The sequence below is a fragment of the Sinocyclocheilus grahami genome, unplaced genomic scaffold (genome assembly GCF_001515645.1).
Source record: "Sinocyclocheilus grahami isolate Dianchi unplaced genomic scaffold, SAMN03320097.WGS_v1.1 scaffold115.1, whole genome shotgun sequence".
NCBI lineage: Eukaryota > Metazoa > Chordata > Actinopteri > Cypriniformes > Cyprinidae > Sinocyclocheilus > Sinocyclocheilus grahami.
Window position 1 is genome coordinate 1,539,025 of NW_015505294.1, and position 27,772 is coordinate 1,566,796.

Consider the following 27,772-nt stretch of genomic DNA (forward strand, 5'->3'; position numbering starts at 1 on the left):
CTCACTCAACCTCAACCAAATATCATAGCTATGAAATATAATCTTTCCACAAGAGAGAAACCTTCCAGTTTTAAAAATCAGGTAAAGTGGTTATAGAGAGAGACTAAGATCAAGCAGAATATTTCTGAATTACGGTAGTGTTTGATTGACGCGACAAGATATCAATAGAGATCAGCAAATCACAAGATCAGATTCATAACCATCAAACTCAAAGCCGAAATCAGATTGGCGACAGACATAAGAGTAGAGAAGTGACTAGTAACTGAGATCAGATTCATACCAGAGATCAGATCTGCAGAAATCAGACTTGTAACTGACATGAGATTTTTTTACCTGAGATTTGTTTGGAACTGAGATCAGACTAGTGACTGAGGTCAGATTTGTATAAGAAATTTGACTCATATCAGACTCGCAATAGATCAGATTAATACCAAAGATTTGACTCCCAACAGATCAGACTCAAAGCAACGATCAGATCTGCAACAGAAATCAGACCCTGTTGGAAAAAAAACAGCATATGCTGGTTAGGTATGTTTTGAAGTTTGGCAGCTGGTTTGAGCTGGTTTAATATGCTCCTGCTCATAACCAGCTTATAACCAGCTCAGGACCAGCTTAAACCAGCTCATGACTAAATAAAGACCAGCTTAAACAAGCTCAAACCAGCTGTCATGCTTCAAAACATACCTAACCAGCATATGCTGTTTTTTTTCAACAGGGGATTCAGAGCAGAGATTTGACTTCTGAGATCAGAATTGCATTAGAGTATCAGACTCGCAACTGAGATCAGATTATACCAGAAATTTGACCCGTAACAGATCACGCTCAAATGAAAGATCAGATTTGCAACATAAATCAGATCCAGAGCAAAGATCTGACTCGTAATTTACATGAAATTTGCATCAGTGATTTCTTTCGTAACAAAGATGCAACTCGTAACTGAGATAAGACTGATAAGAGACTCATAATCAGACTCATAGAAATTTGACTCGTAACAAATCAGACTTAGATAAGATCAGATCTGCAACAAAAATCAGATTCAGTGCAGAGATCTGACTCGTAACTGAGATCAGATTTGTACCAGAGATTTGATTTGTAACAGATCAGACACAATATTTGCACCAGAGATTTGTTTGTAACTGAGATCAGATTTGTAAAAGAGGCTTGACTCGTACCACAGATTTGACTCCCAACAGATCAGACTCAAAGCAGCGATCAGATTTGCAACAGAGATCAGATTCAGAGTAGAGATCTTACCTGAAACTTAGATCAGAATCGTATTAGAGATTTGACTCATAACTGAGATCTAAATCATATCAGTGGTTTGACTTGTACCAGACATCAGACTCACAACTGAGATCAGATTTATACCAGAGATTTGAACTGTAACAGATCAGATTCAAATGAGAGATCAGATTTGCAACAGAAATCAGAGCACAGATCTGACCTGTAACTGACATGAGATTTGTACCAGTGATTTTATTCGTAACAGAGATCCAACTCTTAACTGAGATCAGACTCATAATTGAGATCAGGATTGCATAAGAGATTTGACTCATACCAGAGATCAGACTCATACTAGACATTTCACTCATAAAAAAGTCAGACTTAGATGAGATCAAATCTGTAACAGAGATCAGATTCAGAGAAGAGATCTGACTTGTAACTGAGATTGCCAGAGTCTGCACCTGTACCACTCTGTACCAGAGATTTGTAACAGATCAGACACATAACGTAGATCAGATTAATACCTGAGAACTTATTGTGTAACAGAGCACAGACTTGCAAACGAGATCAGACTTACAATTAATATCAGATAACAAAGATCTCGTAACCAAGATCAAACTGCCATCTCATCTGTATCAGATTCTTAAAGAAAATGGTTTTGTTTCTCTGAGGCCTCACAGGGTGAAGTACACCAGAATATGGGTAGTGCTGCAGTAAAAGACCCTGGCCAGATTCTGTGGCACTTCCACTTGACAAAGTACTTTAAAATCAGTATCAAACTAAAATAAAAATCAGAAACTCAGACCAAATAGAGAAGACATACTCTCAAATCAAAGAAACCATTATAAACAGCCCAGAAATCACAGTCAGACAGTCCAGCTGAAGTGACTGAGAGTCAGGTATGAAGTGAGATGTGTCTGTCTGATAGTATCTCACCAGCGCCAGGAATACTTTAACAGAAGACAGAGAGGACTAATCTTTTTTCGATAATGGACTTGTGAACGAGCTCCACATTGTCTACTCACTCAGTCACCAAGTGTGCATGTGTGCGTGCGCACACATACACACAATAATAAGCAGGGAGAAAAGCTCTGTATAGTCCTTTCATTCAGAGGAGGGCACACAAGGGACATGCAGAGGTATTGTGGACCAGATGAGAAGTCCCACAGAGACCACACACACATTGGGTTTCAATGTTTTATGGGGACATTCCATAGACATAATGGTTTTTATACTGTACAAACTGTATTTTCGATTGTTTAATGACTTCCACCAAAAATTAATATCTGTAAAAAATAAAATAATAAAAATGCAAAAATATAATGTTTATACCTTGAAAATATTGTAAAAGTTATATATATATATATATATATGTATATTAGGTGTGACGAGACACTTATCCCACGAGACGAGACACGAGACTGGGTTCACGAGAACAAGAACGAGACGAGACGAGACGAGATTTTTAGACTTTTTTTTTTAAGAATTCCTCAATGATGAAATATATAGGGAAAAATAGTCTTTTATTCAACTGAAAAACACAAAATGCAGATAATTTGTAGGTGCATTTTGAAATCAACTTGTACTTTATGAAATGAAACATCTATTTTAATACATTTTATGCAGTAATAAACAACATGTATGGTGAAAAGCGCTGTACAAATAAACTTGATTTGACCATTTATAAATCGTATAAATAAAAATAAATAATAAACAACCCAAATATCCCTTTAAAGTGGAAGTGAAGCAGTCAGTCAAGTTTACATTATTTAGTAAACTGATTTCCACTTTAATAAAAAAATATATAATAAACACATTAAATGGATACATTAATGTATCCATTTAAAAGAATAAAGCAGTGGTTCCCAAACTGGGGGGCACTGCAAGGCTGAGGGATAGTTAGGGCCTAAATTCCGTTTTAATTTTCTGGATTCCATTTTTTTCTGTTTAAATTTTTCTCGACTCCTTTTTAATAGTTCAATTAAATTTTATTAATTAAAAAACATGTCTAATTAATTAAAATCATCAAACTTATAAATTTTCACATACATGTTTTAAAAGTTTAACAAAAATTACATGTTTAGGGCCCTATGAAATGTTTTATTTTTTCTCACCATATTATTTATATTTTTTATTGTTAACAAATTCTGTGTTTTAGCATGTCTAATTATTTGAATGCATAAAACAACTTAATTTATTCATTTTGTTTTTCTTAAAGTAGCCTTGTGATTTTTTTCCCCCTCAGAAATTCTGTGTTGTTTATTTAAAATTTTCTGGTTATCAAATGAAGGCATAAAACATTAATTTAATTTATCATTTATCTTTTAATTATTGAAAATTAAGCAAACAAGATTTTTTGGCAAACAAAGGGGATTTACTATTAAAATTAAAACATTGAAGAAATGTTTTGTGTGATTATTCCTTAAAAAATAGTGTTTGTTTCATTTTAGTAGTAGTAGTAGGCAATGTACATTCTACTGAAAAATAGTTATAAGGCACAATGTCTTCAAATCAAACCAAACTTTTATTTTGACGGGTTGCCGTGAATACCTTTAAAGTTCTGTGTTTGTGATATGATGCTAGTTTTACTCAAATCAAACGCTAAAATGCTCATGAAGTGACTCTCAGAGCAGTTCTGGAGATGTTGATCATGTGTTTACGTCCCCATTTAGTGAGACGGCAGACGCTGAAATCACCGCGAGTGTCAGGCGTGCTTCAGTGTGTGTGTAGTAAATGAAATTGTGCGTCAGCGCCATTCATTAACAGAGACTCACCTACCTGTGATTTTCTAATGATCCTGAAGACACTGATTAGCTTGCTCAGCTGTGTTTGATTAGGGTTAGAGCTAAACTCTGCAGGAAAGTGGATCTCGTGGGCCAGATTTGAGGATCCCTGCATTACACGCACACACACAAACATACAATTAGATTTTTAAAAGATTTTTGGATTTTTTTACTTTTTTTTTTATCACAGGCACTTTTATACATCCTTGGCCCTTCAGCTGTATTGTGAGAACAATTGTCTGACCTTGCTAATGTACTGGCATGCACAATGCACATGACCGCAAATCTATGGTTCATATATGACACTGAGTCTGCAAGATGGAGAAAGCAATGTGACATACCACCTGCCCCCTTAATCTCTCGTCTACAGCCTCCCAGAAGCCCCACACTGGGCACTCCCATTTCTCCTTCTGACCCTTCGTGACAGACGCTGCAAAATACCTCTCATTTCTTTCCGAACTTCCAGCCAGGCTCAAAGCATTCCACCTCTCACACTGTTCAACCCCTAAACAGCATGTGACTCTCTACATGCAGTAATAATTGACTCCTGGGGGACACTAGGAAAGCAGGAATCGTCACAGTAATATAAGAATTAGCCAAAGCCCTGTGCACTTTTTCAACTGATTGTGTTGAAAAATATAGGCAATGGATTTAAATACGGTAAAATGTACTGTTTTAAATCTAAATGTCAACAGGCTTTCCAGCTATGTGGTTGCAAAGGCATTGCTAGTTGGTTTCTAGAGTATTCTGGGTAATTCCAAGGTGGTTACATACAAGCCACTATGATAATCAGGTCCACAGATATAAGTGTGAATATCTTGTTAAATTCTGTCGAAGAAGATTCCATACATATCTAGGTTTAACAAGAGGTTCAAATGTTCAAAACTTTAAGAATGATAAACTGCAAACAGATTTGATTTGCTGTCTACACCAGAGAAGTACAAACCCAATTCCAAAAAAGTTGGGACAGGTAGCAATAAGAGCCCGGAAAAGTTAAATGTACATATAAGGAACAGCTGGAGGACCAATTTGCAACTTATTAGGTCAATTGGCAACATGATTGGGTATAAAAAGAGCCTCTCAGAGTGGCAGTGTCTCTCAGAAGTCAAGATGGGCAGAGGATCACCAATGCCCCCAAAGCTGCGGCGAAAAATAGTGGAGCAATATCAGAAAGGAGTTTCTCAGAGAAAAATTGCAAAGAGTTTGAAGTTATCATCATCTACAGTGCATAATATCATCCAAAGATTCAGAGAATCTGGAACAATCTCTGTGCGTAAGGGTCAAGGCCGGAAAACCATACTGGATGCCCGTGATCTTCGGGCCCTTAGACGGCACTGCATCACATACAGGAATGCTACTGTAATGGAAATCACAACATGGGCTCAGGAATATTTCCAGAAAACATTGTCGGTGAACACAATCCACCGTGCCATTCGCCGTTGCCGGCTAAAACTCTATAGGTCAAAAAAGAAGCCATTTCTAAACATGATCCAGAAGCGCAGGCGTTTTCTCTGGGCCAAGGCTCATTTAAAATGGACTGTGGCAAAGGGGAAAACTGTTCTGTGGTCAGACGAATCAAAATTTGAAGTTCTTTTTGGAAAACTGGGATGCCATGTCATCCGGACTAAAGAGGACAAGGACAACCCAAGTTGTTATCAGCGCTCGGTTCAGAAGCCTGCATCTCTGATGGTATGGGGTTGCATGAGTGCGTGTGGCATGGGCAGCTTACACATCTGGAAAGGCACCATCAATGCTGAATCAATCCCCCCCCCCGGGATTGACTTAATTATAGAGACTAAAGGTGGAGTTGGGGAGGTGGAGGGATGCCAGAGGAATTGTCAAAGGGGTGGGTGAGGTAAGCAGCCATTTATATAACTGTACTGTCATGCTAGTTACATTCAAATCTTTCATTTGGGGCTCTCTAGTCTGGATGCAACACCTACTCGGATTGCAAGAATGAGACAAATCATAACTGTTGATGATTTCCCTTGATATTAATAGTAATTTTATTCAAGCTTTGTAGATTCACTGAAATGTATCTGATCTGTCATTGGATTTATGCACCCAATGGACAAGTGTGTGACTGGTTATAATGCTGGACTGGACTGGACTGGACTGGACCAGACCAGACCAGACCAAAACAAAACACAAAACAAAACACACACACAAAGATAAACACACATAAAAAACAAAATACCAAAACAAATGAAACTGAAATGAACACACTACAAACTCACTACAATAAAAAAATAACATTTCTGACATAAAAGGAATAATTGTAAGCCTGACTTTTCACATATAGAAACTGCAATTGTAATCCCATCATTCTTGATTTATTTAATGCTATCTTTTTAAAACAATTTTGCAGTCCTAACTTCTGCTATTCGAGAACAACGCATCTCCTCTGTGACCCTTGCAGAAAGTTCAAGATCAGCTAATTAGCCAGTCCAGCCTCAGCAACAGAAGCGAAATCTGACATGATGCTTTCTAAGCATCATCTGCTTTTAACGTTGGACTTTAAAGTGCCACTCGAGGGCATACTCTCTAAACAGAGCCAGGGCTTCTCCACGACTGCAGCCATATTAAGTTATGCTGTTGTATTTACCCAAAAAAAAAAAAAGTTTCCGGATGTAGACAAAAAGACGCATGAAAACATGCTTGGGGATGCAGTCATAAAAACGGGCAATTCAATTGGGCCGAGGGAGAAGATGGGGCCATCTGGAAGGGATTGCAGTGCGGTGATTTGCAGTAATAACAAAAGCAAAGAGAAGAGCCCCAGAGGTCACTAGTCCTGAATTCATTACAGAGTGTGTGATCGGAAGGAGAGTGTACTTTCAGTCGTCTGGTTCTTCTCACCTAAACAGGTATTACAGCAGGGAAAGGCTTTGATTGAGGCCTATGAGTTCATCATATTTTGCATATCTAAACTTCTGACTATAAGTAAAGTTTGGCCCACACTGCATCTTATTTACAACTACTATAACAATGCATAGCTAATCACTTTTATTGATTTGTGTAGGAAACATGTATATTAATACAGCTAGCATTAAGTCTTCATGTAAAAAAAGTGACAGCAACGAAAATATTTGATACAAAAATTCATTTCAAATAAATGCTGTTCTTTTGTACTTTCTATTAATAAAGAATCTTTAAAAATGCATCATAGTTTACATTTCAAAAATGAAAAGAAATATTTCAAATCAGCATATTAGAATGATTTCTGAAGACTCATGTGACACTAAAGACGAGTAATGATGCTGAAAATTCAACTTTGACATCATAGCAATAATTAAACACATTAAAATAGAAAACAGTTATTTTAAATTGTAAAAATTTCAGAAAAAAACAAAAACAAACAAAAAACAAAAACCCTAAACAAAACCAAACAAATCAAAACACAAAAAAAACAAACAAAACAAAAAATACCCCACAAACTAACAAACAAACAGACAAAATTAAAAATAAGATAAGCACATCAAAAACAAACCATAAGAATTGAAAGTGAAATTAACAGTGTAGTGTATATATAAATAATATTTTCGTAATACAATGTATATTTTTAAACTAGTCCATTAAAAAATTGCAATAACGACATCATCCATTCCAGTCAATCAAAGTCTCTAAATTGCTACAAATATGTTGTTCATTGTTAGTTAACAATAACATATAGATTTCTTAACATTACAATGTGCATGTAGCTATAACGTAACCCTTTGTACAATTAATACTGTTTTACAAAAACAAGTGTTGTTTAGAAGTGCTTACTGAAGCAGCAGAACTTCTTTCCCCAGCACACTGACAAAGACTTGCTAAAAGCCAGATTCTGTCTAGCAAAATCAATCAGCTCTTGCCATTTTTGTGTACAAAATGTATCAAACAGTGATTGACTCTTCCACGGCTGGTCCAGGCGTATGACGTCTATGGCTTTGTTTCATCTAGAATTGGTTGGCGGTGTCAGCTTGAACAAATTCGTCTTTTGTTAAGTCTAAACTATTCAATATGTGTTGCTATGAGCATTCTGTTTACTGTTTACACACGACTGACAGTTAGTACTACAGACGATACGGTTTTCTAATTCTTATGAGTTTCCTTAATGCGTTTAATAGAAGTTTCGCCAGATGTCCAAATAACCATCCCTCTCTGAACATCTAAAAGCAGTGAGTCACAAACTTCTGAATCTTTGCTAATGATCACACTGTGTGCGAATGTGTGTCTATGTGCTCTCCCAAATCATTTTCTCATGCCCCGGTTGGTATGAGTCAGGCCCCGTAGAGCAACAATCTGGAAGCGTTTGCGCTCGGAACCGGAGCAGGAATTCCGAACAGCTTTGGAAGACGGACCCAAGAACCTCCAGCTGTGATTTGTAAACATCGCCGGCCAGCTGCTAGCAATGAGTGGCCGGGACGGTTGCGTTAAACAAGGCCTATCTTTGTGAGACTTACTTTTATTATAAACATTGGCACCGCAACAAAGGAAGGGCGATATCAAAGGTAATATTGACGAAGGTCGAATAAATAGAGGGACGATCATAGGTCTTGTTCTTCTATATAATTTTTTCATCGAATGAAAACACTCCATCTATTTGGAGATGGTCTGAGTGAACTTTAGCTTGGAAAGACAAACAGGATATTTTGAGGGAGATGGAGATATGGAAAGACATGAGGGCGATCTACAGCACGCTCCCTCTCAAACACACACAAACACAAGAGCTCCGTATCACAGCGAACATCCGCTTCACCTAGCTGCTCTGGTATGCACTAGACATAATGCTGCTTTCAACTGATGAGTTTCCACAGATCACAGGCGAATTTGAATGTGAAATTGGACATATAATGAAATTGGACATAATAGCTCGTAATGAGGAAATCTTTACATGTAAATAAATAACTTACGGTTAAAGGGAACGTTCATCCAAAAAGATCTTCTGAAGAAGATCAAAAGTTTGGGATTAGTAGGTTCAAGGCTGTATCTATTTGATCAAAAATACAGAAAAAGAAATGTAATTTTGCTAAATATTATTGCAATTTAAAATAACAGTTTTCTATTTTAATATACTTTAAAATATTTACATTTAGTCATTTAGCAGACATTTATTAATATATATATATATATATATATTATACACACACACACACAAAGAAAAACAAGTAGATAGAATAGAAAAAATAGAAAGCTAGTGTTTGTTTGTTTTTTAAAATAAAAAATAAAAAAGAAGATAAATATAGATAAAGTAGGATTAAAATAGAATAGAAAGTGTTATAGTTAGAGGGTCAAATAAAGGTGGAAGAGATGTGTTTTTAGTCATTTCTTGAAGATGGTTAAAGACTCAGCTGCTCGGATTGAGTTGGGCAGGTCATTCCACCAGGAGGGAACAGTTAATGAAAAAGTCCTTGAAAGTGCTTTTGTGCCTCTTTGGGATGGCACAATAATGCGTCGTTCACTTGCAGAACGCAAGCTTCTAGAAGGCACATAACTTTGAAGTAATGAATTTAGGTAAAGGGGTGCAGAGCCAGTGGTGGTTTTGTAGGCAAACATTAATGCCTTGAATTTAATGCGAGGGTAGCCAGTGCAAATTGATGAACAGAGGTGTGACATGCGTTCTTTTCGGCTCATTAAAGATTAATCTTACAGCGGCATTTTGGATAAATAAACTTTTAATAAATATAATAAAATATAATTTATTCATGTGATGCAAAGCTGAATTTAAGCATCATTACTCCAGTCTTCAGTGTCACATGATCCTTCAGAAAACACTCTGATATGCTGATTTATTATCAGTGTTGTAAACAGTTGATGCTTTTTATTTAATTTTTTGGAACCTGTGATACTTTTTTCAGGATTCTTTGATGAATAAAAAGTTAAAAAGAACGGCATTTATTTAAAATTCAAACAATAATTATTTTGTAACGATATGCACTACTCTTCAAAACTTTGGGGTCAGTAATTTACTGACTCTTATAAAATATTTTTATTTTGAATAAATGCTGTTCTTTTTTACTTTTTAGTCATCAAAAAAAATTCTGAAAAAAGTATCACAGATTCCAAAAAAATAAAAAATAATTATAAAACATTAAATAAAATAAAACGATGCAGCACAACTGTTTCCAATATTGATAATTAATCAGCATATTAGAATGATTTTTGAAAGATGATGTGACACTGAAGATTGGAGTAATGATGCTGAAAATTCAGCTTTGCATCAGAGAAATAAATTATATTTTAAAGTACATTAAAATAGAATACCTGCTTTTAAATTGCAATTATATTTCACAATATTACCCTTTTTTCTGTATTTTTGATCAAATAAATACAGCCTTGATGAGCATAAGAGACTTCTTTAAAAACATTAAAAAATCTTACTGATCCCAAACTTTTGAATGACAGTGTTTTTTTGTCCAATAGAAGTCAATGTGGCCCAATGTTATTTTGGACCCCATTATGGTAAAAAAATAACTAATAAACTGAAACTTCAAAATATATTTTTTCTGTGTTCAACAGAAGAAAGCAAGTCATATAGATCTGAAATTACATGTAGGTGAGTAAATGATGATACAATGTTTCATTTAGAGACCAATCTTTCATCACAGAGAATGTGGCCTTGAATTTCCATGAATCCCATTCAGCATTTAGACAGCACTCACTTCACAACATTCAGATCACCATGACCATCTGAAGAAACCGAACCAAAGCGGCTCATTATTGGACTCATCCCTGTAATTTCCTGCTCTCTCTTCGCCTGTTTTTTCATCTGCTGCCTTGATTCATTCACATGTATAGCACGTGCTTGTCCCATCAAGCCATATCAGGGCATGCAAGTGATTCATATAGCCATTTCCCCACTTTTATTGACAAAAATGGGAAAGAAATGACAGGAAAATGATAGGAAGAAAGAAGAAACAAAACTGGGAAATGGCGTAAGCCATACTCAAACTCATGACAGCAACTTGAGCATCATGGCTCAATATATCACATACTGTAATTTCATAAAGCCCTTGGGGCTGGGTTATTTAGAATTGGGAAAGTAAGCAACCACATTGCAACTGCCTAGAAACACCCTTGTAACCTCCCACAAAATCCAAGCAACTGCCTAGCAACACCATAACCACCACCCAAGAATACCCACCCAACTTAGCTTAGCTGAGGTCTTAGCAACCCTCTAAACACCCTAGCAAACTCCCCAGCAACCACCAAGCACACCTCAGTAACTACCTAACAAAAACACCCTAGCAACAACCCAGAACAATTCAGTAACTCGCTAGCAGCCACTTAGCAACTCCCTACCAACAACCCAAAACACCCAATGGCCTGGCATCCCTAACTGCATAGCAATTCTATAGCAACCCTAAAAAGACATCACAACTGCATATTAACGACCATCCAGAACACCCCAGCAACCACTTAACAATAGCCTAACAAAACCCTAAAAACATTTAAAAATACCATCACAACCACTTAGCAAAGGCCCTAGCAACTCTAGAACACCTTAGCAAGCTGCCTAGCAACCACACATCAATCTAGCAACCACCAAACACACTACAGCAACTGCATAGAAACACCCTATAAACCACCCAGAACACTCTAGTAATCCCCTAGCAGCACCCTAGAAATGCCCTAGCAACAACCCAGAACACCTTAGCAATACACACACACGAAACACTCAAATAAAACACATCAACGCAGTAGCCGTAACCCCAAAGAACACCATATCAACAACCTAGAAACCAGCCAGAACAAACTAACAGTGCTGCATAGCAATGCTCTAGCAACCCTAAAAAAACACCCTAGCAACCAAATAGAGCATTCCTAGCAGCTACTTAGCAACTCCCAGGCTTGCAACAATCCAGAACACCCTAGCAACTGCAAACCTTGGCAACCAATCAAAAGCGTTCTCATATGTCACAGCAGCTGTTTACTGTTCTTATGGCAAGCTATTACTGATGCTAACCGTGTTTAGATCCACAACCACCCACAACCCCACTGCAAATGATGACATCCATATTAACGATCTCAGAGTCATCAAACTGGGAGTAATTGAAAAACTATAAATCAGACGGCTTTAAAAACAGCTTGCCTCTCCGTACGAACATTAATCAACCTTCATAAATACAGGAGCTGTAAAGAGCTGTGTCTGATTTATCCTGTACCCCAGAATCATTGCCATTGCTTCATTATGATTCCTGTATTATGGGACGCTGCAGGAATGGCAAGTAGTCTATCTTAAGCGTGCATGTCTTATAAGCATTAAGCATGAAATTTAAGTGCATTGTGATTAGAGCAGAAATATGAGACCGGATTTAGCATATGCATACAGTTGGGGCAGGGCGATATGACCAAAAAAATTATCATGATAATTACACCGGTACACCGGTACATCTATGTCGGTATGTCGCTTAAACAACGTTCGGAACGCGACACTGTTTGAAAGGGAACAGCTGTATGTGTTACTAAGCGTGAAAGTTCCGAAACTGAAGCTGTAGAACTAATAGAACGTGATGACACAGAAGAACTCATCCATAATATCCACACTGACCGCCACAAATATCCACCGCCCCCTGCCATCAGCTCCCACGTCTCACAGACACGAGCGCGACTTCACTAGATTTAGCAACTTTCAGACCCTTTTTTCCATAGAATATTCATACTGACAAACCTAGCGACTTTTTGGGGAAAAACCTTAGCTATGGTTCAGTTGGAAGATTTCGCCAGTGCTGTCCCGCGAACGACAGTGTTTCTCCTGTTTGGCTTTAAACTAGTTTAAATCAGTACTCTCAAAGGAACACCTTTGTACCTTCTATACCCTTAAAGGGTGCATTATCAGTACCATAAGAATACATATTACTGCTCTAAGGCAGTGTTTCCCAACCTTTTTTCAGTCGCGGCACCCTTTGGAAATTTTAACAAACTTGTGGCACCCTACAAAATTAATTTTGTCAAAATATTTAAATTTCTATCTTCGATATGATAATTTGAAAAGTATAGATATTCGGTACAACAGGGAAGAACTGCAGAATATAACGTCATACAGATATTTTTAATATTATTAAAAAAAATTGTCCATCAATGGTGGCAATCAGTAGGCTAATTTCTAATGAAGAGACCAATTTATATGACAGATTTTAATGTAGGCTTTTATACATATGTAAACATTATTAAATTACCATTATAACTAGCTATCTCACACATTTTTGCTCACTCAGTGGTTTTTTAATTTTACAGTGGGGCAATTTTGGTGCAGTAGCACAAGCTTGATTTCAAACTTTGAATTGAATAAAAAATGAAGTAAGCAGTCAGTAATAAAATAAGAACAAATAAAGAAATTACTAATGATAGCACAAATAAAAAATAATGACAGGCCTTCAAATGAAATAAATTGCTTTTTAGTTTTTCAGGTAGATCTATCAGTAGGGTTAAGATATTTCACTTTTTTTTTTTTACCAATTATCCAAATAATGTTTAGTCCAAGAAAGCTATTATTGTCAGAACAGGTGAGCATAACATAGCGGTTAGCAGATCAATGAATGAGAGGGCAGCGTTACCAGAGTTGCCCATATACCACACCATGTTACAGCACAGTAGGGCTATTGCAGACAGAAACAATACTGTACTACATCCATGTTTCCTGTCGGCTCAATTTTTGAGTGGACTTTGCTGTTCCGATTCGCATGAACGGTATACGAGTGGAGCTGAGAGGAGCACACACACGCATAAAGCGGGATAATACGCAGAGCGTCACACCACGTGAAAGTGAATCCTGAGTAGTGAACTCAATTTCGGCAGCCGAAATTTCGGTGCATCTCTAATTATTGGCGACATCAGAAATGGATATTATATAATAGATGCTTTTTTGAACATTTTAGCAATTTAAAAATATTTAAATATGATTTTTTTACACGGCACCCCTGCTCTCGACAGACGGCACCCCGGTTGGGAAACACTGATCTAAGGTACTAATATGCACCCTTTAGAAGTAAAGAAAGTACAAAGGTGTCCCTTTAGGTACTGCAGCAGTGACAAGCTGTTGTACCCTAAAGGTACAATTTTTGCCCATTTGTTTCTGAGAGTTTACCACATTTTCACCATTATATAATGCTTAACATGATTTACCCAATGTCCTATACATTGCTGGTTCAGGAACAACATATTAAACAACACGTCATATGAATGCCACTCAACCAGATTTATTTAACAGCATTGCCCCAAGGTGTCACAGTGATGGACAACTCTCCAAACAACTGCCATTTGGATGAGGTTCATCAATCGACTTTACTGTGGGATCAGCAGCAGGACAAATGTGGTGCCTGAGCTTCATTACCACAGAAACCACAATTTTTGCATTTTTTAATTTACACCAAAAGCAAATTCATTTACATTTTGTGGGGTAAACAGTTTTACAAACTGCACTTGTTTTGGATTAATTGGGGGTATTTTGTCTTGGGTCTTCATTGCTACACTGCAATAAAAAAATTTAAGCATCAAGACCGGACATCCTTATTTCCCCTCAAATTACATTCTTATCAACCTATTATTTCCATCCAACCTACACCTAAATGAGAAGGAAATGGTAGGTTGAGACTTAGGTTAGGGTTAGTGTGGGATAGGGTTGATTAGAGTCCACGTCAAACTTGGCTACATAACCGTTATCATTGCTAAAAAGACAGACTTCTTACCTGGTAACTCTAGTCTTTCAGTAGTAGGACTAGAAGGAGAAGGTTAGTCAGGGTATTTTAAGACATTCTGGCACATCTGGCCTCTCCCTATGGCACTGAGACACATTGAGACAAGAAAGGACACAGACAAGTCCTTAAGGACTTCTACTGATGTAGCAAATTAATACACGCTCCAGCTAAGCTAGGACAGAGCGACAAAGCCTGATGATCCCAAACATGATGCAATTGATTGTTTGATCATTTTTGAACAAAAGAAGACTTTTATTTGGAATTGAAGTTTGTGATTTGTATGGAAAGGACATACGGCTATGTAGAGAGTGTGGAAAATCCCTGCTCTAGTTCTGAATGCAAATGACAATGGCACATTGACCCAGAGGCGAAGATAATTGTCAAATCTGCTCAAGACTTTGGCTTCTTAGTTACATCAGAGTGCACTGGGATCCTGAGCGGATTTTTCAGTCTTCTGATAAAACAACTGACACAGTTGTGCGATAATTGGGTCAATCGTATTTCAGGAGAGGTCGGCGGTCTTGACTGAGGAGGAGGTTAATATCGTGGGTTTCGGATAATTTTACAACTCTACTGGAAATACTAGGCCATACCAGGCTGAGACGATCAAATAACATGGTAGCTTTTCCATCATATTAGTCAAAGCAGTCTACCTGTCCTAACCAGGTTGCCCAAACTTGCTTAAACAATAGCAGAGTTTTGGACGCTGGTGGGCTGGTATCCCCATAAGGCTTCTTAACCAGTTAAGCTCTGCTAGTGAGCAGTGCATCTAAGCTGGTAATACCTGCACAAACCAGTCTAGACCAGAACGGAAATGCAGGGAAGATGGTCCACCAGGTCAGTCTTGGCCCTGTTTCTTTGAAGTCAATCACCCAAACCAGCCTGGATGAACAATTTCCAATTAATAACCATAAATGCTAAAAGTGCTAAGTTAAAGCTTAAACAAAAAAATGAAAGAGTGAGATGATGATTAGAGGATGTTGATGGCATTGCTGTAGTAAACTACCTTTATTATAACTGCTCTGAGTTGAGCAGGTTCAGTTTTTATTCAGCTATATAAGCACTATGCTAGTGTTATACTAGCTGACAGAAATTATGAATCCTTGTCTCTGGGAAAAAGCGAAAAAGAGGCTCTTCAGACGCTAAAAATACCCCACAATGTAGAACATCCACCACCAGCTCCCTCTCTCTCATTTTCCAATCCCCATTGAAATTCACCCTCAACCATATGGCAATTTGGCCTCTTGAAGCTCATTGGATCTCACAAACTAATCAATGTATTAACAGTCTCGTGTGTTTTCAGTGTCTGCCATGTTCACACTGGCCTCCAACACTTCCAAACACACAGTAACAGTGAGATCAACCCTTTCCGGAGCTGATCTCATCTTCAGAGGTTTCTGTGTGATTTAGTCCGATTTAAGGTGATTCCTTGTGATCTAGCTGAAAGTCTGCAGAAACATAATTCTCCTAACAAGCACAGGGGCAAAGTAACAAACAGTCAAGGGTCAGAAAACAACACACAAAAACAAATGCTCATGAGCATCACAAATAGAAGCACACACACACAGGTTTGTTTTTGTGAAAAGTGGGGACATCCCATTAGGCGTAATGGTTTTTATACTGTACAAACTGTATATTCTATTGCCCTACCCCTCACAGGAAACTGTGTGCTATTTCAGATTTTCAATACACGCCATTCTGTGTGATTTATATGCATTTTGAAAACTGGAGACATGGGGTAATGTCCTGAAAAGTCACCTTCTCCTTGTAATACCTATGTCATTCCCTTGTCATTATACAAATTTATGTCCTCATTTGTCACAAAAACGTGCACACACACTACTAGTTTATCATTTATATTCAGTGAATTTCGAGTGCAATGATCCCATTGCACTACACTTTTTCTTCTCTGGAACACAAAGTGTTTTTATCCATACAATGAAAGTCGATGGGGTCCAAAACAACATAGGACCAAATTGACAAAAAACACTTGAAAGATTTTTTTAAATATCTTCTTGTTTAGAAAGACGTGAGGGTGAGTAAATGACAGAACTTAAATTTTGGGGTGAACTATCCCTTTAACATACTCTTGAGGTAACAAACCTCCGTACTCAAGGGGGCGATAGAGTTAACTTCAAATGTCTGTGCCATTAACCCAGATGCATTATTATTCAGGTCTCTCTCTCTATAAATGTTTGAACAGTTGAACAAAAACTATCAAGTTTTTGAACGAATCAGAACGAATATTTTCAAAATGCTAGCTATAGCACCCCTAGTGCCAACACTGAGAATAAATGTTTTTTAGTTTTTAATTTAATAATCAAAAGGATTGAGTTTTGACTTGGATATTATCTGCTACAAACCTGAATGAATAGGCAGGGCAAGTACTATACTATGGTAATCCACATACTATTTAGCTATCTAAACAGTAAAATATCCTTTTAATTTATTTGTGCACCACGTAATTGACATTCATCTTAGTCATTCTGTGACAGTTACATCCACTTCACAGCACTTTTAAAGTGACATCCATGCCAAAAGCAACTTCCTGCCCTTCAAAGTAAAAATCCCAGTTAATTAGTGTTCGGTTGGGATCCCAGGACATTCTGTGGGAGAAGAAGGAGTGAGAGCCAATGAGAGGATTCATTAAGACTAAGAATACGGACATGAACGAGACATGAAGAACGAGTGTGAGAAAGGAAGAGAACATCTGATCTCCACCCTAACAGCTGCATATACTCATACACCTACCCGCTTGAGTTGTCATGGCCACGGTGTGTGTGTGTGTGTGTGTGTGTGTGTGTGTGTGTGTGTAGTGCTTAATCACGCCTCACAGAGTAGGAGTCCCACTAACTCAAAAAAACACACTCCAGCTCCCCAATAGTCTCTCCATTACAATTCACTCCCCAACAGCCTGGATTCAGCACTCAAACTGCTCTCTAGGGTTTAATGGTACACTTCTGACTCTACGGCTAACCATTAAGCTAACGTTTTGGTGGCGTTTATTTGCACTACTTACTTAATCGGTAACAATCACTACTTAACTGCTGTTAATTCTTAAAGTATATGCTAATACAAATGTGGTAATTTTTGTGAATTACAAAAACAACAGCAGGGTGGCAAATTAACACCCACCACTAGCCAAATAAAGGTGTTTTTACACAGTGGTGAGTCTTATCTACCAGACGCTGCGGTGGGTGACCCGTTTCAAAACTGTCTGTGAATACAAAGAGAATTGTGGGATTGGATCTGATCGCTCCCGCTCATAGGACAACAAACATATCCAAAGCTAGGGTATGTTGTATGTTCACAGCTCTCTAATGTCTTTTTCACATGACATGCAAGTTAAAATATTTAAGTATTTTAATTAAGTGTTTATTTTACATTTATTTATATTTAGGACTGTACAACTTCATTATATTGTGATTATTTTCTTAGATATTGTGATTGGAATTGCAATATGATAAACATTTCACTTTATAACTGACTTTTAAAGTGGGCTCAAACATCTTTTTTAGCTTAATTATTATTATTAGTAGTAATTTTAAATATAAAAACTGAAAAGCATTATAAAAATTGAAATAGACACACATTACTGTTGTAAATTACATCTGAACTAAAAATAAATAAATGTGATGATAATATAATAACATGTTTTACACAAGTTGTAATACTAATATTTATGTCTTAAATTCTTCACTTTCAAACGTTCAAGTTTCATTCAAAAACAATCAAAAATGTTTAAGCTTTCAAGAAAGTTTAAGCCTTTAAGTTTTATTTTGGCGAAATACTGGTAAAAACGCTGTAAACTTCTGTCCACAAAAACACTGGAAATTATGCAAATGTCTAAATAAGGTAAACCTAGCACACAAAATGCAATACCAAATACATGTTAAACTCACAGCACATGCAGAGATACAGTTTGCTGTATTAACCGTGAACCGAGCTGCTGAAAACACTGGATCATAATCTGCTCGTGTAAACAGTGCCGCCCTTCACTCTGAAACAGTTGCAGCTGGGCAGCTGGCATTATCAATTAACCTCACAGGAAGCTTTTCTACAACTGAACACTGCAGACTTCTCGTCAGGCCGCTGTCGGAGGGAATGTCAGTCAGCGGGAGGATGGAGGGAGGAGGGAGGAGGGGCAACAGGTTTGCTCATCTCCAGTAACCTTCCAGCGGCTCCTTCAAGAGTAAAACATAAAAACACACTGCCAGTAATGTAATCAAATCAGGCAGAAACACTGCCTGTTGTTCCGAGCTATTTCTGTCCTCTCTCCTTCTCACTCTCACTCATGAAAGAAGAAAAAGCAAAAGACTCAATTACTAGCACTCCGCTCCTCTCTTTCCCTCCCTTGCTCCTCTCCTATAGACCTGTTCAGACAGATATAGTATCACAAACGTAAATGTACCAGAGAATGTAAAGTATTCATGAATGTCAATGGAAAGTGACAGTTATGAAGGGAAAGCTTGTTGATACAAAGGCAGAAAACTTGTGTTTGTCATCTTGTATACAGCGCTGGAGTGTGTAACATGACCTACTGTAGTCTCAGCTGGACTTGTGACTATCAGCTTAAGGTCTGGTCCACTAACTTAAGCATATTCTAGCCAATAACTGCCACCTAGATAGGATAGGTGTGTCTGAGTGACCACACTTAAATGAAAATTCAAGTTGTTTTCAGTTGTGGCCACATAATGAGTTGGCAACTGTATGAATGATTTGAGAAGCTACTACAATGTTGCATGTTTGACAAGAGAGAAGAGACCAGAGGGGTTGCAAAAATATAGTTTGCTTGTGTGATAGTCATTGTACTACATGAGGTACACAGAAGCTGTTTGGAAATCGTTTCATTAAGAGATACAAATAGAACAGAAGTATTTTGAAGGGTTAAAAAAAGAAAAAAAAAGTTACTTAATTTGTTAAATGTTGTTCAATTTGAACATTTTAGCTAACACAAATGATGCACAATTTATTTCACCTTTGATTTACTTGAATCCATGCACGCAATTTTTAATCAATGCACTCAAACATCAGCTGAAAAGACAGACCCTTAACAATTAGTTTTACATGTTGAGTATTAATTGTCTTTTAATAATTTAGAAGCCCCCCAAAGTTCAAAAACCTCAACGAAAAATAAAACCCTCTAATACCTCAGCAAAAGGAAGAAAACAAAACTAATACCTCAAAAACCCCAGAAAACTAAATAAGCACATCAAAGACCCCCAGAAAACAAAACTAGTACCTCAAAAACCCCAGAAAACAAAATAAGCACATCAAAGACCCCCAGAAAACAAAACTAGTATCTCAAAAACCTCAGAAAACTAAATAAGCACATCAAAGACCCCCAGAAAAAAAACTAGTACCTCAAAAACCCCAGAAAACAAAATAAGCACATCAAAGACCCCCAGAAAACAAAACTAGTACCTCAAAAACCCCAGAAAACAAAATAAGCACATCAAAGACCCCAGAAAACAAAACTCAAGTACCTCAAAGAACAAAATAAGCACCTAAAAACTCCAAAGAACAAAATGAGCATCTCAAAAACCTCAAAGAACTCTAATAACTAGGCTATTCAAGTACCTCAAAAACCTCAGAAAACAAAACCTTAAAAACCTCAAACAAAATAAGTAGGCCTACTTCAAAAACCTCAAGGAACAACTCAAGTACCACAAAAACCTCATTTAAAAAGATCAAGTACCTAAAAAATAAATAAAAAAAATACTCAAGTACCTTAAAACCCTAAGAAAACAAACCTAAAGTACATCAAAAACCTCAGCAAATAAAGTTGAAAAACCTCAGAAGCCTCAGCAAATGTATGTAGACTTTTTAACCATTCAAAATGAATCATTTCAGACTATTTCAATAATATAAAAATAAACAGATCTACACACATATCTAGTTTACACTATGTCCTTCAAATGAAATTCAAAGATTTGATGCCAAATATGTGGCAAATAGGGGCAAATCCACTGATTATTCAAGCTCAGAAGTGCTCATCTATCAACCTGGTCAACACAATAAAAGGTGTATGGGTCAAATGGCCCACTAGACCTTACAAAACAACTTATGATTTATGAGGTATGCAAATGGGAATTTTCACACATATTAAATGTAAAAGGTTTTATTTTTTATTAGGGCATAACACTGTTTTGAACGACCACAGGTGGAGGTTTAGAGTTTCAGCAGAACTAAACGTTTCAACTGTTGGAGTTAGAAATCATGACGATGTGTCTGAAAAAGACACTAAGAAAGTTACCTCTCACGTTTCACTGTAACAGCTTCCAGACAAACCTAAAACAGGTTCACTTGCCGGCTCATAACAGGGGCAAAACATTCTGCACCTTCAAAGGAAATGACAAGAAAATCTCTCATTTTCAAAGACATGGTTGCCAAAACCACTAAAATGGACCTCAAGTGTGTTTTGACAGAGTAACACACATAACACAGGTCTCAGGTCAGCTGAAATCACAGTCGTACATGAGGACTAAAAAAAAAATACCATGGGGCGACAGTATATTACAAGTTTATCACAGGCCTCTGATCAGTTTAGAAAGAAATAGCCAATAAAGCGACATCAGAACATGAGCTCACAGAATCGAGTCAGCTAGCCTTGCCTCTAACCCATTAGCAGCGAGTCACACGCGAACGGCCTTGTGCAACATAAATCCCATGCTGTCCTGTCTGCCAAGAACAGTAAATCACAACTCTGCAATCTTCCAACCAGCGAACCAGGGTCAGTGACAAATAACAGAGTCCATGATAAAGAAAACAAAAAAGCTTTTAAAAATCTAGTTTAAAGCACATGCCAAGTTTACAGAAATGTATTCGCTGTATTCATGTTGGTTTCAAATGGTTTTGGGAAACCTTTTTTTTTTTTTTTTAGAAAGATTTTAATAAGTCTAAAAATGTCATGAAATTACATCTTTTTTCATGGTATTTTTAAAAATAGGTTATCATAAATTATTAATTCATAAATAATTATGTTTTTTGGTAATTCACACAACATGACATTTCACAACCTAAATTAACCTTGCCTTATCATAAAACCTGACAGAATAAAATAATAATAATAATAATTAATAAAAAACAATAATAATAATAATTAATTAAATAATACACTATAAAATTATAATTTGGTTAAAAGATTTGTTTCAAGAATTACATTTTAATGAAATTCCTTCTTAATTGTAAATTAACACTAGGGATGTTCATTTCGGTTGTTTTTCCTAACCGACAACCAACGCTTGTTAAACAATTATTAACCGTTAACCGACAAGATTATTTTAAATTCAAATTTAATTAAATTAGAAAGGATACGTGTCTGTGACCCGTTAAAAATACTAACATTTGTTTCCCGGGGATTAATTTTACATGCGCAAAAAGCAGCAAACAACAGAACATGAGGATTCACATGGTCATCATATCACATCACGCACCTGCAGTGCTTCTGCCAGCGGAGAAAAACATAATAAAGCTAGGCTATAGGCCTAAAAGGAAAGAAAAACTGTGTAACAAGTAGCCTAGTATGCAGAGTTTCAGTTAATTTTTGTGCTGCGCGAAAGGAAACAGACGGCAGAAAGCGGCATCCGATTTTTCTTTAGGCTTATTTTACAAAAGCACAAAGATTTGTTTTTATTGTGAATGTACACAAATAAAGGCAAACCTTTTACAATTCTGATTACCTTCAGGACTAAAAGAAGTATTTGCTTCCACTGTTAGAAGGAAAAAACTCAAGTGATTGCACCGGCGCCGCGCGCACACAGTTAAGCATTGCTACCTTGACAATGCAGCCTGTTCATTATCATAATAAAATACAGTCAGTCAAACATATGGAAAAAAACACACTGCTCAGTTTAAATATGTAAAATCTGTGCCATTAAGTGTTGTCACCGTACCGCCGTGATGTTATGCAAAACATTTTGTTTTACGTGGATATTGGAACGCGAGTGAAGTAGGCTACATAATAAATAATATTCTGGCATTCAAATACATCGCGAATACGGAAACATTTGATTTTGTGTCGAATGAGAGACGCAACGTTGGTTTCAGTTTCGTTTTAGCCTAAATGAATTTGTTTTGGCTTGTCGTTTATATTGCTATAGCTTCTTATATTTTTAATTATTGTTCTTTTCTAAATACTGTTAATTGAAAGGCTTTGCTGTGGAGTGAGGGGAACTAAAATAGCCTAGCTATGTTTACAGTGTTTATTATAATCTTTGTAAACATTCCGTGTCGGCATTAGGCCTATTTCTGAATGAAATAATAAAATGCGACTTAGACGCGACTTATGTTTTTTCCCCTCTAAAAAACATTTTTTTTTAAATACGCGTAGCGTATTTCAACCATGCAGCAAACTTTTTTTAATATTTTGACAAATTACAAAAAAAAAAAAAAAACTAAATGACTTTTTAAACCGTTTAACTGATTGTATTTATTGGTCAAAATTCTTCACGGTCGGTTAACGGTTAATCGGTTAAAATGAACATCCCTAATTAACATTATTATTAACTCATTATTAATTCATTTTTATAATAATTATGTTTTTTGGGTAGTCAAATAACATGACATTTCACAACCTAAACTTACACTGCCTTGTCATAAAAGGGATCAAATTATCTGAAGAATTTTAAGAGGCTTATTTCCTAACATACATTAAAAATATGTCTATGGATGGATGGATGGATGGCACTCCATCTAAACAGGAGACAATAGACAGAACGAGAGAGAAAGATAGAACTGGGTCAAAATCCCTGCTGACTGTAATGTCAAGAACAGCAATCGAGACCTTGACAGTGACTGTGACGTAATGGAGTAGGTCTTGAAAGCGAAGAACAAGAGATGTTTGGAAACATGATCACGGTTAAACATGAGGAACAGTGAGAGGGACGCTTGGAGATTGAGTCAGGAGTCAGAACGGCTGACAAAGAGGCTGAAGCCGCTCAAGCGGGGAGTTTATGCGAGTTAGCGTAAAAAATGGTGCGTCTGGATGGGTATGACAGGTTTAGATAAACTAGATGGGGTGTACTACGGTTTTCAATCGTATAAATCCAGCTGAAAGGAGAGATAAAGCTTGTGGCAGCCAAAGACTGAGTGTATCGTCTACACCGTGACTTTGTGTATTTCACGGCTCCAGGAAAGAAAAATACAGTGAGTGTTGCTGATCAAAGCCAGGAGAGTGAGAAGTGACTGAGGTTACATGCTGCTGGATGTACATTTGCACCAGACGGCCACTGTTGCCATGACAGCACCCCTACTAGTCCATATACATGCTGCGTATAGGGCACAGATGTGTTACCTTTATCTCAAAGGTCATCTCCACTCATTCACATGATGTCGCAACATATACGCACACGCAAACTCAGATTTCCACTATTTTTCATGCTTTAAATCTGCGACAAAAACCCTAGATCATAGGATATTTCTAGTGAGCACACATGTGCGAGATGTTTGAGAGAATTTGTTGGGCCTAATGAAATTTGTTTTTGTTTTTTTACCCCCAAATTCAGTTTTCCATTGTAACAAAAACATGTCCAATTAATTGAAATCATGAAACTTATACAACAATTTAATGACGGTTTATTAAACGTTTCACAAAATTTTCATTATTAGGGCATTATGAAATGTGTTTCATATTTTTCCAAATTAAGTTTATCATTTAAATTTAAAACAATGACGTCATACACGCGATTTCCAGTTTTGTTTTGTAGAAAACATGGAAACACCAAAGACGCTTTAATATGTTGTGCGTTTTAATAGACCGATGACGACTGCACAGAGTAGCATTATAACAGAACTTTCAAACGTATCTAGTATGATAAAACAGCGCTGCTTTACCCCACATACACACGACCGGAAGGAGCGGAAGCTCCTGTTTGTTTTTTGTACAGCTGTAGCGTATATACTCTAGTGGTGAAAACTCACATATTGTACCTTTCATTTTTAGGTTTAATTTTTTAATTAAATTAAATCTAAAAATCTTTCAATCTAATTTTTTTTAATTAAACCTAAAAAGTTAAAATAAAATAAAAACTTTAAAATGAAATAAAATATAATAATAATAATAATATATTTTTCATTTTAACGTATGTATTTTTTCTCAAAAATTTTAATTTGTCCAAAAATCAATTTTGTTATGTTTTGCTATTTATTTATTTGGTTTTAACTTTTCTTAATTTCATTTTAATAGTTTAATTAAATTGTAATAAATTAAAAAAGATGTCTAATCTTGCTTAAAGGATGTCTAATGCAATAAGGCCCTCTGAAAATGTTAAGAATTTAATATTTTAAAATGTAAATCAAATAAAAATTAAACAATTCCTTTTATTTCTTAGCAAACAAAGTGCTGCACTACAGTCTACTGTTACAGTTAAAACATGGAAGGAAGCGTTTAAAATAAAATTGTATGATTATTATTACTATATCATTGTTATTACTTTGAGAAGTGCATTCTACTGTACAACAGTAATATATTTATGCCATTCATTCACACATAGACTGCAGAATATGCAGACTTCATATCTAAATAACCTTTTTGCAGTTTAATATTCCACAGACACGTATTCAATATTTCACCATGACATTCTTCATCATAAAGTAAATTCAATTTTTTGAGTGGATTCAGTGATTCTGTCAGCGAAATCACAGGGCTCTACAATTGTGGCACATATTGATAAAATGTTGTAATACTTTGAATGATATTTTGCAAGTTACAATGAATGCATATATTATATATGCCTCTTGACATTGACGTAAAACAAAAAAGGTGTCTCTTCGTGGTGTACACTTGGCTTAACTTACACTTCTCTTCTGCTTGAGGTGTTCTCCACACTAACCTCCCTTCAGAATGCTGCTGTGGAGAGTCTGGTGAGGAGGTGAAGAGAGCAGTTCTTCACAGGAGAATATGGAGTTCATACTCGACGAGGAATTAACACATTTTAATTAGAGGCCCAAACGGAGCATTAATGTGCAATTTGGAGCAGTTTCTGACATTTATATGAAAGATGTAATTCTGATAGCTTGTAATGTAAATCAATGAAGTCTTTATAACAGTATAAGAGATTACTTGGATAAAATGCATATTAAAATCAGTTGTCACTCAATATCTTTGAGGTATGCAAATTGAGATCAAGCCTTTGCTAAAGCGAGCCACTTCCTGCAAATTCAAGCTAATGTAGCGTCTGGACCAATCAAACACACCATTTTTTATTTGATTTAACAAATCAGTTATTCATTAGATTAACAAGTCATCACAGACCCCTCACCCAATAAAGTGGATGCCAGGATGTCTGCAACGACACCAGGCCCCCCCTGGTCCCCATGGCAACCACGACACCTCTGCTAGACCAGATCCATTTACGACCTAATGGCATGTTGAGAATTTCCCCTCGCACTACATTTTCCATAGGAAATCCACAATGCACAGTAGAAATGGACTTTTCTACTAATTAATTCATAGGAAAACCTTTCTTTGAATGAACACACATATCCTTCAGGTCATGGTGTATGTTGTCTTTGATATTTTTAGACTATTCTATGCATGCTTATGATGGAACCCATTCCTGTCATCTTGCCATATGTAATCCTAATGTCGTTTTTATCTCATTACTTGTTCACTACACCTGTGAACAAGTTCAAACTTCCCTCTCCATGTAGTCAGGGTCTGAAGAAGAGAAAAGCAGAGCAAGCCTCTCAGTGAGCTGTTAGATAAAGCACCCATGCAAGGCTGGTTTTCTCTCCACTCTCAATTAGCCTGGCCATATCTGACCGTATGGGCACCGCCGTGATTAATGATTGGTTAACAACCAGAGTCAGCGCTAAAAATGAAAAGCAAACACTGGGAGTCCAAAGCAAACCAGAAACAACCATTATTTTCTGAAGGCAGAATAGAGGAGTCAAAGCATACACGTTTCCTTTCACAGCTCAGACTAAAAGCTTTGGAACGAGAATGAAAAATTGAAGTTTAAATTGGCTTCAAGAAGCGAAAAACGTCTGCTTGTCCTCCAAAACATTATTCACTTCACGGTGTTCAAAGGAAGTGCAGTGATGTGGGCTAGCTGGCAAATAAGGGCGTTTCTGGAGAACGCAGCAAATGCCGAGCTGATTTATGCTGAATAACAGGAACAGTGTTACTGCAAAGCCAAACTGCTATACATACAGTACATAGACAACTAAACTGGTGACGCTAATTGACTAGCATGGTCTTTCTAATGAAGCTGGTTAATAACAGAAGTCTTGCTGGTTAAGTCAGGTGAGAAGCAGCACTGCACATGATCTGGACGACAAACACAATGCAGAAAGTGTTTCCATAAAATATAACTGCCAAAAAATATACCTTATTACTACTGCTTGGATATCCAGGCAAAAACATGAAATCCCAGTGAAACGGCATGTTGTTATTATTATTATTATTATTGTTGTTGTTGTTGTTGTTATCACTAATACTTTATAAATGTTATTACTAATAATTTTATATATTTCTGTTATTTACTTATGTACTACTACTATTAATATTATTAATATTATTATTACTGAGTATGCAAATATTGTTATTTGAATAATAATAATAATAATAATAACAATAAAGTATCATTAAATTATTATTAATAGATTTATTATTCCTTTATTATCTATTTATTATAGAACTGAATAATAATAATAATAATAATAATTATTATTATTATTATTATTAAAGGGGTCATATGATGTGATTTAAATTTTTCCTTGCTCTTTGGAGTGTTACAAGCTCTTGGTGCATAAAGAAGATCTGTAAAGTTGCAAAGACTAAAGTCTCAAATCCAAAGAGATATTCTTTATAAAAGTTAAGAGTCAACACACCTACCTAAAACGCCTCATTCTAACACACCCCCACATGTCTACGTCACTACGTGGGAAGATTTGCATAACGCCGCCCAAATGTTCACGCAAAGAAAGGCGGCGTAACTTTTATTCTCGCTGTAGTATTGTTGCCGCCGCCGCCATGTCCTGAAGACGCTGTGTGCTTTGTTGTGAAAGTGAAACTACTTTGTCTGGTCTTCCAAAAGAGGACGATATCCGCTTCGTCATGCCTAGAGCTGATCCGTGCTGGTCGCT

At 36.6% G+C, this 27,772-nt stretch overlaps 1 protein-coding gene across 1 annotated transcript in view; it reads right to left on the minus strand.

Annotated features, from left to right (window-relative positions):
• Positions 1–27,772, minus strand: part of tln2b (talin 2b) — a 171,725-nt gene that overhangs the window by 91,778 nt on the left and 52,175 nt on the right. The gene's annotated exons all lie outside the window — the stretch shown is intronic.